This window comes from Rana temporaria, chromosome 3 (assembly GCF_905171775.1).
Source record: "Rana temporaria chromosome 3, aRanTem1.1, whole genome shotgun sequence".
In the NCBI taxonomy this organism is placed as follows: Eukaryota; Metazoa; Chordata; class Amphibia; order Anura; family Ranidae; genus Rana; species Rana temporaria.
The window spans coordinates 124,069,473-124,086,709 of record NC_053491.1 but is presented as its reverse complement, the minus strand read 5'-3'; positions in this window follow the sequence as shown (position 1 = coordinate 124,086,709).

Genomic DNA, 17,237 nt, shown 5'->3' with positions numbered 1-17,237 from the left:
AGGATGAGGAGGGCTTTGTTATCCACTCCACCAACTCCTCTGCATGTCGTGGCTCGATAACATGGCCAGCAGGAGAAAAAAAGGACAAGCGTGCCCCATGGCCACCTGCAGAGGATGCACCATGTCCACAACCACCACTGTTGACTGTATACACAGAGGCTGCTTGCCCTCTTTTAGTAGCCTGTGAGCCTCTGCTTTTCCTTGGTGGCCTTCCAAACATGATGTTTTTCATTTTTTTGTAACACCGCACTACACTGTATTATATACTGTGTACACCGCCTGAAGTGTATTAGAAAAAGTACACCACAGAATGCACTGTATATATAGGCTACACTAAATGCAGAATATATATTTATATATATATATATATATTAATACACCACCTGAAGTGTTTTAGAAACTGTACACACTGTATTAGATACTGTGGACACTGCCTGCACTGTATTAGAAACTGTACAATGGCTGCACGGTAGTATAAACTGCAGCAGAAGTGTATTAGACCCTGTATTATATACTGTACCCACCTCCTGTGTATTAGATACTATACACCACCAAATGCACTGTATATATAGGCTACACTGAATGCAGAGTGTATATATATATATATATATATATATATATATATATTGTGATGGTGGGACTCTGTACTATGTGAAAGATTGCTGGTTTATGCCAGATTTTGGAGAGAGAGACACATTAATTGAACAGCTGTGTCTTGGGCTTTTTATTTCTGAACTGACATGGCTCAGAGCCCCACCCAACAGACAGGAAGTCTGTTCCTGGGAATCAGGTGGATTACCAATCCCTCTGAGAGGAGCCAGAGACGCTGCATGGTTGCAGCTAGAGCATGCATGTCTGCAGGAGGCAGATGTCGTTTGATGATTTAGCAGCAAGACGCTTATCAGGAGAAAGCTAGGTTTGAGCTTATTCCTAGGAACCTGTTTGTTCTGAGGAACAGAACTTAGGCCTAGGCTAAAGGCCTGAAACAGCCGGATGGCAAGTATGAAAGCCAGAAGGCTAAACTGTTGGCTATGCAAGATGCAGAAATACTGTTGTATTTGTGAACTTAAAAACTCAGTTCTGGACTGGCGTACTCACTGGAAAATGCACCTACCGCTGGAGTCTGATCACCTCAATCATACAGAAGCGTATTAGAATCTGTACACATGGTATTATATACTGTGTACATTGCCCGCAATGTATTTGAAACCGTACAACAGCTGCACTGTATTATATACTGTGTACACCACCTGAAGTGTATTAGAAACTGTACACACCGTATTAGATACTGTGTACACCGCATGCACTCTATTAGAAACTGTACAATGGCTGCACTGTATTATATACTGTGTACACCACCAGGAGTGTATTAAAAAACTGTACAACCGAGGGAAATGAATCCAACAAAGCGGGATTACACGCATTTTTCGAATCCCCATCTAAGTTACTCTAGGATAGATCATATCTTTATTGGATCTGTCTATACTCCTATTGTTCACAAGGCCTTTATTAGAGATACGGTTTTATCGGATCACTCGATGGTAATTATGGCTCTAAGCGGAAATTTCAATAGACCTCATTTGTCCCATTGGAGACTGAACGAGTCTTTACTTGATGATCAAGTAATTATAGCCGAAATAGAAAGAGCAATTCAAGAATTTTTTCAGATTAATGATACGGATGAGGTTTCTGCGGAAACATTGTGGGCCTCACACAAGGCCTCGATCCGTGGAAAGTTCATTCAGTTAGCTTCCAAAATGAAAAAAAGTAAGGGCTCTGGATATTGAGAGACTCGAGAAGGAGTTCGAGACTCTCAGTAAACAGCATAAAAAAGATTTGTGTTCAGTACCTGCAGCTAAACTTACTAGTGCTAGACTGGCATTAAATTTAGCACTTACGATCAAAGCTGAAAAGTCTATCCGATGGTCAGGGGCCACATTTTACCTGAACTCAGACAAGATGAGTACTATGTTAGCTAATAAACTCTCCCCTAAATTTCGCTCTTATACTCTTCCTAAAATTAGGCTACAAAATGGTGCTATTACTCATAACCCCCAACGTATTCTAAGCTTTTTTCAGGAATACTACTCTAAGCTATATAAAAATACTGATTCTCATCCATTAATTCATATTTGGATACCCTCACTATTCCTAATCTGAGCAAGGAGCATAAAGCTTTACTGGATTCTCCAATTACCATAGAAGAAACGTTAGGAGTGATCAAAGAATTGAAAGTTGGGTCAGCACCGGGCCCTGATGGGTTCTCTACTCAATATTACAAATCTTTTATGAATACTCTTTCCCCTCACTTAATTTTTTAATTCTAAAAGCACAGGTGATCCGATGGAGATTCATCTCAATTCGGCTTACATTTCGGTGATTCCCAAACCCGACAAAAATCACGAACTTGTTGAAAACTATAGACCTATTTCATTAATTAATAATGATCTAAAAATCCTTACGAAAATTTTAGCCAATAGAGTAAGTTACTTTATTAGTTTATATATTCATAAGGACCAGGTGGGGTTTATACCTGGTAGGCAGGGCCCTGACCAGGTTAGGAGAGCTATTGATATCATTTCTATTCTTCACTCAGGGTGGGATGGGGGTCCTAGTCAAGAAGGCTTTCTACTTTCGCTCGACCTCCAGAAGGCCTTTGACTCCTTGTCTTGGTCATATTTATTTTCCGTTTTAAAACGCTGGGGTTTCGGAGACTACTTTTTAGGACTACTAAGAGCACTTTACTCTAATCCGGAGGCCAGGATTAAGATGCAGGGATACTACTCTGACCCCATTCATATTGCTAGGGGTACGAGGCAGGGGTGTCCTCTTTCGCCTCTAATTTTTGCTATAGCGATCGAAACACTGGCAATAGCTATTAGATCTGACCATAATATTGAGGGCGTCAGATGTGGACAAGCGATGCACAAATGCACGCTTTTTGCTGACGATGTCCTCCTCTTCATCACTTCCCCAAGTACTTCTCTTCCTGCCATAAATAGTCTCCTTGACACCTTCGGAAATATATCCAGTTTGAGGGTAAATATGTCTAAATCTCAGGCCCTAAATGTTTCTCTATCTCCCCCTATGTTTGATCACTTGATGTCCTCTTTTAAGCATAATTGGAACCCTTCCTCGATTCGTTATTTAGGGATTAATTTAACCCCCAAGTTTGACCAATTGCATGGAGCCAATTTTCCCCCGATGTACAGTAAATTGGAAAGTGACCTTAAATTGTGGTCTGGTAATAATATCTCATGGTTGGGTAGGGTTCACTTGATAAAAATGACTTTGCTTCCGAGACTACTGTATTTATTTAAATGCCTCCCTATCGGGATCAATAGGGGTCATCTTAAATCCTTCCGGGGGAAAATAATCAAACTTGTTTGGGGGCAAAAAGGTTATAGGCTCTCCCGTTCAGTTCTTTTCAGCCCCAAAACGCGGGGGGAGTGGGTCTTCCCGACCTCTTTAAATATTTTCAGGCGGCAAGATTAGCTCAACTCTCAATGATTTATTTTAAATACGAAAAGCCAGATTGGACAACTATTGAGAGGCAGCTCCCTCCTTTACTTTAGACTTCTTTCTTTGGTGTCCCCGTAAGTCCAGACCCTCAATCTTATCCCCTACATTGTCTCAGTCTCTGGTCCTGTGGGATGGGTTGAGGCAATGTCACTCTCTAATCTCTAATATTGAACCTTTAGCCCATATTTTCCGTAATCCATCATTTGGCCCGGGAATGGACATAAAATCTTTTCAATGGTGGCTGGAAAAGGGGATGTACAGAATAGGACATTTTTTCTCCTCCTCTGGAACCTTTTCTCCTCAATACTGCCGAGACAAGTTAGATATGCCAGACTCTGAAAAATGTAGACACCTCCAGATTTTTCACTTTCTTTCTTCCCTTTGGAAGAATAAATTGAAACCTCCAGGGTTCACGCCCTATGAGCAATGGTGTGGGCAGGGAAAAGAATATAGAGGAGGCATTTCTATTATTTATTTATCATTGAAGGAGCCCGTTGCCAAGTTCCCCTTTATGGAAGCATGGGAGAAAACCTGGGATCTACAGGATTGGCACAAAATTGTATCGAGAGCTTTTAAAGGTATTGTAAATGTGCAGTTGATTGAAGCTAACATAAAAGTTTTAATGAGGTGGTATCTGGTCCCCACCAGGCTTGCACTGATGTTTCCGTCCACGTCTTCGGATTGCTTCAGGGGGTGTCAGACTCAGGGTTCCATGTGGCACATCTGGTGGGAATGCCCAAAAATTAGGAGCTTTTGGAATAGGTTATTCTGTCTTATAAGGAAAGTTACGAGCATTTCCGTACAACAATCCCCCCAAATAGCTCTATTAAATGCTAATATTCCAAAGGCCTCTAAATACAACCATAAATTGATAACTTTTATGCTCCTAGGGGCAAAAATTACCTTAGCTAAAGCATGAAAGCAACCAAAAGTGTCTCTGGCAGCTGCCAAGACAAAGATCTCCTGGTTAATGACACAGGAGAAATTGGTAAGCTATATTTTGCTATTGATTGGAAAATCTCCAAAGTAGGCCCTGTGATAGGATTTTTACGTAAGGAGGTTGGGTATGCTGCCTTTGGCACCCATGGGGAATGTTTAAGGGCCACTGAGCATATCTCTGCTTCTAATCCTACCCAGTCTTTCATGGATCCATGACAGTGCCAATCAACTATTCGGGCCAGGTGTGACGCCTGATAATACATCTTAAAGTCTGGGAAGCTTAGTCCCCCTAATTCCTTTGCTTTCATTAGGCTTGTTAGTTTGATTCTTGGTTTCTTACGATTCCAAAGGAAACGCAGTAGGACTGTGTTTAGGGAGTTGAAAAAGCTTCGGGGGACCCTTACAGGGAGTGTGCGTATTAAATAGAGAAATTTAGGTAAAATTACCATTTTGACTATAGATGCCCGCCCTAGCCACGAGAAATTCCCTTGATCCCATTGCTTGAGGTCTGCCTCGCATCCCCTCAGAAGGGGGGGGAAGTTTCTTTCAAATACATTTGAGAGATGGGGTGTAAGCCAGATACCAAGGTATTTGAGAGCATTGGTTACCCACCGAAATGGCGAATTGGCCTTGGCCAAAGCCAACACCTTCTCTGGTAGAGCAACATTGAGGGCCTCTGATTTTGTGTAATTAATTTTTAAATTAGAGATGTAACCATAGTGCGAAAATTCTGCCAGTAAGCCGGGGAGTGAGAAGTGTGGGTCTGTTAGGAAAAACAAGAGGTCATCAGCATAAGCTGCGACCTTGTATTCGCAGTCCCCCACCCGAAACCCGCTCACAACAGGGTTGAGTTTGATCGTTCGGATAAAGGGCTCGAGAGATAAAATAAATAATAGAGGCGATAGGGGGCAGCCCTGCCGGGTCCCGTTCGTTATTCGTACTTTTTTGGAGAGAGTGCCGTTAATACGGAGTTGAGCCGAAGGATTCTGATATAGAGCAGCAATCCATGCAAGCATGTGGGGTCCCAGACCCACATGTCTGCATACCGCCAGCATGAAATCCCATGCGACTCGGTCGAAGGCCTTCTCCGCGTCCGTAGACAGGAGAAGGCCCTCGATATTCCGGACTCTCACCGCGTGCAACAGCAGAAGCGCCTTAGAGGTGTTGTCTTTGGCCTCCCTGCCCTGCACAAAGCCAGCCTGTTCCAGCCCAATAATGCCAGGCAATAACGGGCTCAATCTTGTAGCAAGAATCTTGGCAAATAATTTCACGTCCAAGTTGAGAAGCGAAATGGGGCGATAGCTCGCGCAATCTGCGGGGTCTTTACCTTGTTTTGCCAGCACTGTAATGTGTGCCGAGAGTAGGTCCGGTGTCACGGCTCTGGGGGCAGACAATGAGTTTAGTGCATTCCCAAGGGGCCCTGCCAAAAGGTCAGTGAATGTCTTGTAGTACACTGCCGAGTATCCGTCCGGTCCCGGACTTTTACCCGACTTAAGTTGTGTGATGGCCAGTTTAATCTCTTGGGCCGTTATCGGCTCCTCGAGAAGGGTGGCATCCGAGTCTGGCAAGGTAGGCAGTCCACTCTTAATAAGGTAGTCATTTATAATCTGTGTTCTGTCCCCAGTCATGTCTTGTTGTCTATGTTGTGGTGGTAAGTTGTATAGCTTGGTGTAAAACTCATGGAACCTGTCTGCTATCGCCTCTGCTGTTACCACCAAACTGCCGTCCTCCCCCTTGATGCCTGCTATGTTGTTCACAGAGGAACATTCTCTGAGTGCTCTTGCCAAGAACTTGCCAGCCTTGTTGCCCGACTCATAGTAGAGTCTCTTCTTAAAGAAAAGCATGCGTTTGGCCGTGGAATCAAGTACTTGTTGTAAGTTCTTCCGCGCCTCGAGTAGTGAGGCAGCCGAAGATACAGAGAGGGATTGTTTGTGTAAGGTTTCTAAAGTGGCAATTTTAGTGACTAGTTGTTGGATTACTGCTTCCCTTTCTCTTTTTTTCTTTGCACCCAAGCCCATCAGGATCCCCCGAATGGAGCATTTGTGTGCCTCCCAGACAGATAGCGGGTCGGAACCCTCAGTGATATTGAGTCTGAAAAACTCTTTCAGGCCCTCTGTTACCACAGGAAGAGTCGCAGGGTCAGTCAACAGCGAGGCGTTAAGCCTCCAGGAGGGTTTTTTTCTGGAGGGGTCTGTCAGGTTCATGGTTAGTGATATTGGAGCATGATCTGAGAATGTTTGGGTGCCTATGTGCGCTCCGGTTATCATCTCTAGATCGCGTTGTGAAACAAATAGGTAGTCTAACCTAGCATACTTAGAGTGCGGAACAGAATAGTGCGTATAATCTCGTCCCTCTGGGTTGAGAAAGCGCCAGGAATCAACCAAATGTAGGGACTGTAGAAGAAGCTTAAGACGTTTCAGAACTTTGTACTTGATGCACGATTTCCCGTTTGATGTGTCGGCAAGGGGACATAGGGGCACATTAAAGTCCCCCCCCATTATAACACAACCTCTGGCAAACCCACTAAGCTCCTTGATGACCCTTTGGCAGAATGTTATATGGGCCTTGTTAGGAAAGTACACATTCGCCAAGGTCACCTGTGTAGGCCCATATGAACCCTTAATGAAAATGTACCTACCCCCCGGGTCGCAAAGTTGCTCTGAAACTTCAAATGGGGCGTCTCTGTGTACCATAATCGCCACCCCTTTCGATTTTGCCTCGCTGTTTGTGGAGTGGAATACTCTAGTGTAGGACGGGCTGGAGAGTTTGGGGATGTGGTGCGTCTTGAAATGAGTTTCTTGTAAGAACACAAAATGTGGCTTACCCTTTTTAAGTTCCCTCAGCAGGGATGTGCGACGTTCAGGTATGTTTAAACCCCTCACATTGTGCGACACCACCAATGGGTGGGTCCCCAGCGATGAGTAGGCCATGATTGGGGCTTCGGATGGAGGAGGAGACGTCCAGAGGACCGGACCCGGCCGCTGTGACTGCACACAGGGAGGAGAGAGACAAAAAGAAGGGCAAGTCAAACAAAAACAAAAAAGAACAATGACACTACTACTGCACACAAATGATCAACCACTATGGCACTGTGATGACTCTTATCTCCCAATAGGTTAGTGCAATGAAGTAAATTTCTGCTAAAGAAAAAGAGAAGGACAGAGAAGGGGAGGTAGTATGAAAGATAGGAGAGAACGGGAAGTACAGAAAGAAGAAGCTGTGAGTATCTACGGTGTATCTCCACCAGGGACAAAAATAAACACTATCCCCGGCTGAAGAAGACCACCTATGTAGTAAGGTGCAACTAGTGACCCAGCCGGGTCACCAGAAGCCTTGTGGGGCAGAAGGGAGGCAGCGACAACAAATGTCAACACCGAACCAGCTGCCAAACAGTTATGAACGAGTAAAATACAACCAAATGAATACACACACAGCCCTATTAATTAGGGCTCAAGCTATCGTAGTGCGTACTAAGAATACCCGGCCTATCTCTATGTGCTCATGATGAAATCACCATGGGATATGGACATGCACTTCAGTTAAGGCTAACTACCACAATAAACATATATACACTTGCAGGAGCGTGCAGATGATCAGTTTCCCCCCTCTCGGGTACCCCCCCCACCCCCGCCAGGTCCCCACAACCGCCAAGGAAATGACATCCAGGACCAGCAAACAAAAAGTACCAAGGTGCTTCTGCATTGATAAGGCACAAGGCGACTCCCCATTATCAGATGGAAGCCGCGGCCAAATTGCCCCAACAATGGCCCGCGGCCACAGGTTGCCGCCACTGTGTCCCAGCAACAGTTCTCCCATTATGACTAGGTAATGCCCCGCTGGGTGGTATAACCTACGTGCAAACTACATACAGTCCAGTGCCTGGGTCACTCATCTGAGTGTATGCCATACAAAGAGCCACGTCCAGGGCAGGGCATAATGCAAAATATAATGTTGCGTCCCCCAGGAGGATCACTCTAACAACCGTGCATGTAGAGAGCAGAACCTTTTATCTCGCCCAACCTCAGCGTGTAAAAGGGAGATAAAGCAGGGTTGTAAGGGGGCCTGGTTCAAAGTCAGCTAAGGAGAAGGTCGGCAGCAACATCCAACAACAGAGCCGACCCGGGGAGGGGGGGGGAAGGGGCACCGGAGAAATCCAGGAAGGGCCTCAAGGGTGAACCACAAGTGCGACTCAGGGAATCATCACATTACCATTCACCAACTCAGATCATGTTCAGCTCCCTCGGACCGTCTGCTTGCCTTCTCGGGGTGCCGGTCTTTGATCCACCGCCTCTGCCGTGTTTAGCTCTCTTTGTCAGCCGTGTATCTGGGGTGGAGAGGGGCGAATCCGGAGGGCTCCGGTCTGGTAGAGGGTGTAGGAATTCCGCATACCATTCTGGTAATTCGACCAAATCCAGACCTAGGGCGTTGCAGAACTCCGGTAAATCAGCGGGTGTGCGGAGCATGTGCTGGTGTCCATTAAAGGTGACCACTAGCGCGAAAGGGAAGCGCCAAGGTGATAGGTCCTGGAACAGTAAAATGGTCGCTCCATTATAAACTATGTGGTCATTCCTTCTAGCTCTGTGCATAATCTCCTCTTTCAGGCTGAAACTTTCCATACAGCAGATAATGTCCCTCGGGGGGGCCCCGTCAGGGCCTCTGGGTCTGAGAGCTCTGTGAGCTCGGACAAAGCCGATCGGTGCGTCCTCTTGTCTCTCTAGTAGGCTGTTGAATACGCTGCTCAATGTCGTTGCTATCTGGTCTGCGTCTACGGATTCCGGGATCCCCCTGACCCGCACATTGCACCTCCTTCCTCTATTATCGAGGTCTTCGATGTGTCTGTTCATTTCAATAAAGTGTTGTGCGTGCACCAAAGTTGCTTTCTCTACCCGCAGTATAGCCTTGTCCCTGCGCTTCCCTTGAGACTCTGCCGCGGCCATCTTTTCATTAAGTACTAACATGCTAGTCTTAAGGTCCGTTATGGCGGCTGAGAACGTGGCCTTTATGTCCGCCGCGATCATGGACATGTCAGCGAACGTTAAGGGTTGGTCCGATGCTGACTTACCCCGAGCCAGGCTTTCAGGGGCTGATTGTGAATCATCACTATAGTCCTCGTCGTGGCTAGTCGGCGCCATCTTGGGCCTAGTTGCAGCGCCGCGTCCTGCGGTCCTGGGTTTAAAAAGTTCCGCTATGTTCTGGGCGGAATAGGACACCGAGGCACGTCTCGGGCGAGATCGCGGTGTGAAGCAGGTCTTTTTGCCAGGCATCGGGATGCTTTGTGCCGGGTATTCAGCTAGATAGGGCTGTGTGTGTAGAGGAGCTCGCTCAATGTGCTGCCATCTCCGTCGCCTGCCAAGCCACGCCCCCGGTAAGCTATATTTTGAAGACCACTACGGCTTTTGAGGCAACATGGGAACCTTGGGCCTCTCATATGGGAATTTCTTTAATTCCTGGAGTGATCATGAAGTAACTTACTACAATTTTCTTTTTGTCTTGCTGGCTGTCAACTTCTGTCCTTCTTCTTTTTCTATTTCCTTCTTCTTTCTATCCCCTTTTTTTAAGTTAGATTTTGGAAGATGTATATTTATATATGATTATACCATTCTACTTTTTGTCTGGTACCCTCACCTCCTTTAGTGGATATTTTGCTTCTTTTTCCTTTTTTATTTTATTTATTATTATCTTCTTGTTTTTATCTCTTTCGGAGGCTACCTAGGAAACTTTTGTTATTTTTTTTCTTTTATTTTATGACGAAATTAAGGTTTTTTTTGGGGGTTTTTTCTTTTTCCCCCGTCAGTTTTGATCCTGGGTTATTCGCTGGGTTCGGGAGACCGCTGTTATTCCTGAGTCCAGGGAACGACCCTAATGAGAGTGGAGTGTCTAGTCTGAGGAGCAATTTAATCGGTTCCAGGCTATGATTGCACCCGTATGGGGTGCTTGGTCCGGTGATTTTTGTTAGCTTGCTCCACCAAGCTCTTGTTTGGATCTGTCAAATCCTTTCATGGATACAGAAGAAGTACTATTTGGTATTTTTGTTTTAAGGATGTGATGGTTTATGATAAGTTGACATCTTTCTTGTACTTTGTCTTTATCTTGTGTCAAAGTATGTTGCCTTACTTGGGGCTTTATATTGTACCGTTTTGATTCATAATAAAACTTATTTTGAAACTTAAAAAAAAAAACTGTACAACCTGTGTTATACTGTACGCCTGAAGTGTATTAGAAACAGTACACCACCGAATGCACTGTATATATAAGCTACACTAAATGTAGAATATGTATATATATATATATATATATATTAATACACCACCTGAAGTGTTTTAGAAACTGTACACACTGTATTAGATACTGTGGACACTGCCTGCACTGTATTAGAAACTGTACAATGGCTGCACGGTAGTATAAACTGCAGCAGAAGTGTATTAGACCCTGTATTATATACTGTACCCACCTCCTGTGTATTAGATACTATACACCACCAAATGCACTGTATATATAGGCTACACTGAATGCAGAGTGTATATATATATATATATATATATATATATATATATATATATATATATATATATATATATTGTGATGGTGGGACTCTGTACTATGTGAAAGATTGCTGGTTTATGCCAGATTTTGGAGAGAGAGACACATTAATTGAACAGCTGTGTCTTGGGCTTTTTATTTCTGAACTGACATGGCTCAGAGCCATATATATATATATATATATATTTTAATACACCACCTGAAGTGTTTGAGAAACTGTACACACTGTATTAGATACTGTGTACACCGCCTGCACTGTATTAGAAACTATACAACGGCTGCACCGTATTATATACTGTGTACACCACCAGAAGTGTATTAGAAACTGTACACCCTGTATTATATACTGTGTACACCGCTAAAGTGTATTATAAACTATACACCACTGAATGCCCTGCATATATAGGCTACATTGAATGCAGAGTATATATATATATATATATATATATATATATATATATATATTCTAGACTATATATATATATATATATATATATATATATATATATTGTGGTGGAAATTTAAAGATGTATATAATATGTATTGTCATAGTGTCACCCAGTTTTAGTACTTCCGCAACCCGCTCTAAACAGAGCTGACTGGGGCAGTCTGAGGCTGGTTGAATCTCGTCTGGTAGTAGAAAATGTCTTGAGGTTGGAGTGTGATGTTTGTGGCGTGGGCTTATGTCCACCGGCGAGGGGCCCTCTGTGCATTTAGCACCGACGATCATTGAGGAGGGGGATGCGCTCACTCCGCAAGCACACTAGCGGTTATGGACAGATGTGCGCTCTTATCTGGGTCTTGTCTGATCAGCATGGCTTGGGATTTGTAGCGTACGCCTGTAGATAGCCTCCATTCCACCTTAATAAGGGTATAATCTGGATATGCATTATTCTATGGAATGGCACAGATTAAGGATTCTATCAGCGTTTAATATGAGAGCTTGTGATCGGTTTTGGGTGAGGGGGGCACTCCGTGACTCAGACACGCCCATAGGACTTTAGCCAGCATTGTATGTATTTGTATTCATTGTATGTATCTCTATTCATTGTATTGTATTGTGGTGTTGTATTATTTTGTTATTGTTATATTACTGTATTGAATCCCTGTTGGAAGGGTTTCCGTATATGGGCATCTGTTGGGTGGAGCTGACACCCTGTGAGCTCACTTCCTATGGAGGAGGTCACATGTTGTGACATCACTTCCTACTGGGTCTTTAATAAAACTGCCTGTGAGGGCGTCGGCAAACCAGTGATGACTGGGACGGTTACTTGAGAACAAGCTGGTGTGAGGTCTCTTGACTTGTATGGATGGGCAGAGAATGGATGGTGAGTGAATTTATTTAGTTTAACATGGGTTATTTCATTAAGACTGAGTATGTGCTTCTAAGCACAGGGCAAAATGGTGGTATGCTCTGCGTACAGCCAATTTTGCCATTACAATATATATTAATACACCGCATGAAGTGTATTAGAAACTGTACACCCTGTAGGCTACATTGAATGCAGAGTATATATATATTCTATACTGTGTATGTATGTATGTATGTATGTATATATATATATATATATATATATATATATATATATATATATATATATTAGAGCTGTTACTGATTAACATTTTCGTGTTCGATTAATCGTTTTTTTTTTTTTTTTTATTGATTAATCGACTCATTTCGATTAATTATAACGCACATACAGATGCAACTACTTTTAGCTGATCTCCTTGCATTGCAACTCTGCATTAGTCAGTGTTAAATGTGGTATACACTATATACAATCACCCGACACTAGTTAGTTTCCACAATCCATGACTTAAGGGTCCTTTCACACGAGCGGACCGTTCGTCCGTTCATTACAAGTCCGTTAACAGACTTGTAATGAATCCCTATGGGATCGCGTCCGTTAGCGGATGGAGCATCCGCTAGCGTCCGCGTCCGTCGGGATCCGCTTTTGCGAATGGAAGAAACCCTATTTTTCTTCCGTTCGGCGGAACGGATCGGATGCAGAAGGACAGACGGTCCGTCTGCATCCGATCCCCCATAGGGGAGAGCGGAGCAGAGACAGGGCGATCTCTGCACTGTGTGCGGGAACCGCCCTATCCACCGACAGCTCAGTGGGGATCCCCGCTGAGCTTTGGCTGGCACACGGAGCGGACATAGAAACGGTCCGCTCCGTGTGAAAGGACCCTAACTTCACAGTTCACACAAATACTTTTTAAATTCAAACTGTAGCACTGACATAAGTAATTTTTTCTTATTAAACTTTAAGAAAAACGTAGAAAGTTAGTTTAACTTTAATTGTAAAGTGTATCTAGTAAATTGACTGTCAGTCACCTTATAGTAGGCAAGTAGGCATTACTTTAGCCAGTCACGCAGACATACCAGAGTGTTTATATTTTCTGGAAGCAGACATGATCGCATTTTATTTACAATATACCCTGAAGAACGGAACAGATGTTGCCGATACACAAAGAATTGTCTGCACAAAACTGCTTAGGACAGAAAAACGATGGTTATTTTTGCCCCCTTCCCCTGATGGAGCCTGATGCATCCTCCGGCTCCACAGATGCAAAGGTATCTCAATCCAATGGGTGCAGTTTGCTCGCATCCAGTAGGGTAAGGCCGGGTACTAACGAGCAAACATGTACGGTGAAACAGGTCCGTCGGACCGTTTTCACCGTACATGCCTGCCAGAGGGCTTCTGTACGATGGTTGTACTAACCATCGTACAGAAGTCCGCGCGTAAACATTACGCGGGGCGTGCCCGCGTCGTCGCCGCGATGATGACGCGGCGATTACGCGGCGACGTGGGCGGGCCTGCCATTTAAAGGCTTCCACGCATGCGTCAAAGTCATTCGACGCATGCGAGGGACGGCGGGCGCTCGGACATGTACGGTAGGTCTGTACTGACGACCGTACATGTCCGAGCGGGCAGGATTCCAGCGGACGGTTTTAAAACACGTCCAGGAATATTTGTCTGCTGGGAAAAGGCCCGGCGGGCAAATGTTTGCTGGAATTCGGCACGCTCGCGCCTACACACGACCGAACATGTATGCTGAAACTGGCCCGCTGACCAGTTTCAGCATACATGTTTGGTCGTGTGTACGGGGCCCAAGTCTCACTGTACAGGCTGTCCGGTGACATCAAGAATTTTGATTGATCAAAAAATGTAAGATTAATCGAGGAATTAATCTTTTATTTCCCCAGCCCTAATATATATATATATATATATATATATATATATATATATATATATATATATATATATTGATACACCATCTGAAGCGTATTATACTGAACATTGATACACTGCCTGCACTGACTAAATATAGAGGGGCAGATCCTCAAAGAAATTACGCCGGCGTATCTGTTGATACGCCGCGTAATTTTAAATTTTGCGCGTCGCATCTTTGTTTTGGTATCCACCAAACAAGATACGACGGCATCTGTGTTAGATCCGACAGGCGTACGCCTTAGTACGCCGTCGGATCTAAGATGCAATTTTCCGGCGGCCGCTGGGTGGCGTTCACGTCGTAATCTGCATAGAGTATGCAAATGAGCTTTTTCCGACGATCCACAAACGTACAAGCGGCCGGCGCATTCTTTTACGTCGTTTCCGTTCGCCTTTTTCCGGCGTATAGTTAAAGCTGCTATCTGGTGGCGTACTCAATGTTAAGTATTGCCGTCGTTCCCGCGCATAATTTTAAAAATTTTACGTCGTTTGCGTAAGTCGTCCGTGAATGGGGCTGGACGCAATTTTCGTTCACGACAAAAACAATGACATCCTTGCGATGTCATTTGGAGCAATGCACCCTGGGAGTTTTGACGGACGGGGCATGCACAGTTAGTTCGGCGCAGGGACGCGCTTCATTTAAATGAAACACGCCCCCTACTCACCGCATTTGAATTCCGCGCCCTTACGCCGCGAGAAATACACTACGCCGCCGTAACTTACTGCGCAAATTATTTCTGGATTCAAACCAAAGTCAGGTAAGTTACGGCGACGTAGCGTATGTCAGATATGCTGCGCCGGTGCAGATCTTTGAGGATCTGCCCCAGAGTATACACTGAATATATGACAATATATCACTATCACCATGCTAAACTCCATGAAGACACATGGGTGCAACGCATCAGGCCCCAGTGACTTATTTATATTTAGCCGCTTCAGATCCCATTTTCTGACATTTAGGCCCCATACACACGAGGGGATCTTCGCTGGAAACGGTCCGCCGGACCGTTTCCAGCGGAGATTCCTCCTCCAGATTTGGATCCGATGGCTTGTACTCACCATCGGATCAAAATCCGCGCGGAATTCACCCGCGGTGACGTGTCGCGCCGTCGCCGCGATGATGACGCGGCGACGTGCGCGACGCTGGAAGGTAAGTACTTCCACGCATGCGTCGAATCATTACGACGCATGCGAGGGAGGGGAGCGGACGGATTGATCCGGTGAGTCTGTACAGACCACCGGATCAATCCGCTGGACCCAATTCAAGCGGATAGATTTCTTAGCATGCTAAGAAATGTATATCCACTTGAAATCGATGGGCCCGAGAAATCTCCGTGGATAAATATCCGCTAGGCCGTACAGACGACCGGATTTGTCCGCTGGAACTGATCCGCGGATCAATCCCAGCGGATAGATCCGGTCGTGTGTACAAGGCCTTACAATGGTACTTCCCTCCTATTGTTTTTTAGCCACTATATCTTCCAGTAAAATCCTTCTTTTTCATGTGTTTTAACCTGGAAAAAAATGTATTCAACACTTTAGCCTTAGCCTCAAAATGTGTAACCAAGGTTACCAATTCATCCTTCATATTCATTATTTTCTCGTTACCTTTTTACTGTTAATGTATTTACAAAACTATATGAACTCTCTGGGGGTTTTGGCTTGCTTTCTGTAGCAATGTTCTTCCTATAATATATTTTTAGCTGTTCTGATTGCACTCTTACATTTCTTTATTTGAAGGCTAGTTTTTTATTTTTTATTAGCTTTTTAAAACTAGAATTGAGACACAATTTTAGCTTTTGTTTGTTTTCATACCTTTGAAACACTCCCACTTCTCCTCTGCATTATTTGAACATTTGCCTCAATTAGTACCATTTAACAAGGAGTGTAACCGAAGTTGAAGTTGGTTTGTAGGTGGGACCTAGCTGAGATACCCTAAAGCCTCGTACACACAGTCGGACCGAACCGATGAGAATGAACCGAAGTTCTTTTTCATCGGACCAAACCAACCGTATTTATAGGCTATCGGTCTGTTTTCCTTCGGACCAAAATTTTAAAGCATGCTTTAAAACCGAACCGATGGACCGCTGCCCGATCGGACCAAACCGATGGTTAGTACAGAAAAGCATCGGTTCAAAACCCGCGCATGCTCAGAATCAAGTCGACGCATGCTTGGAAGCATTGAACTTCGTTTTATTCAGCACGTCGTGTGTTTGACGTCACCACGTTCTATCCCGATCGGATTTTGGACTGACGGTGTGTACACATATCAGGCCGTACGGCCACTTCAGAGGTGAACTGATGAAAACGGTCCGACGGACCAGTCACATCGGTTTGGTCCGACCGTGTGTACTAACAGGGAGTCAACACACACAGGGCCAGATCCACGTAGCACGGCGCATTTTTACGTCCGGCGTAGCATATCTCATATACACTACGCCACCGTAACTTACAGCGTATTTTCCATATCCATAAAGAATTTTCGCAGTAAGTTACGGCGGCGTAGTGTAAATGTGTCGGCGTAAGGGCGCGCAATTCAAATCACTAAGTTGTGGGCGTGTTTTATGTCAATACGTCTTTACCCCACGTAAACGACATTTTTTTTTAACGGCGCATGCGCTGTCCGTGGGGGTATCCCAGTGTGCATGCTCCAAATTAACCTACAACAAGCCAATGCTTTCGACGTGAACGTAATTCTACGCAAAGCCCTATTCGCGAACGTTTTACGCAAATGACGTACACAACGGAAAATTTGACGCTGGCCCAACGTCCATACCCAACATTGCTTACGCCTCATAGAGCAGGGGTAACGCTACGCCAAAAAAATCCTTACGTAAACAACGTAAAAAAATGTGCCGGGCGGACGTACGTTTGTGGATTGGCGTATCTAGCTAATTTGCATACTCAACGCGGAAATCGACGGAAGCGCCACCTATCGCCCAGCGTAAATATGCACCTTAAGTCCGGCGGCGTACTAAGACGTACGCCAGTCGGATCTAG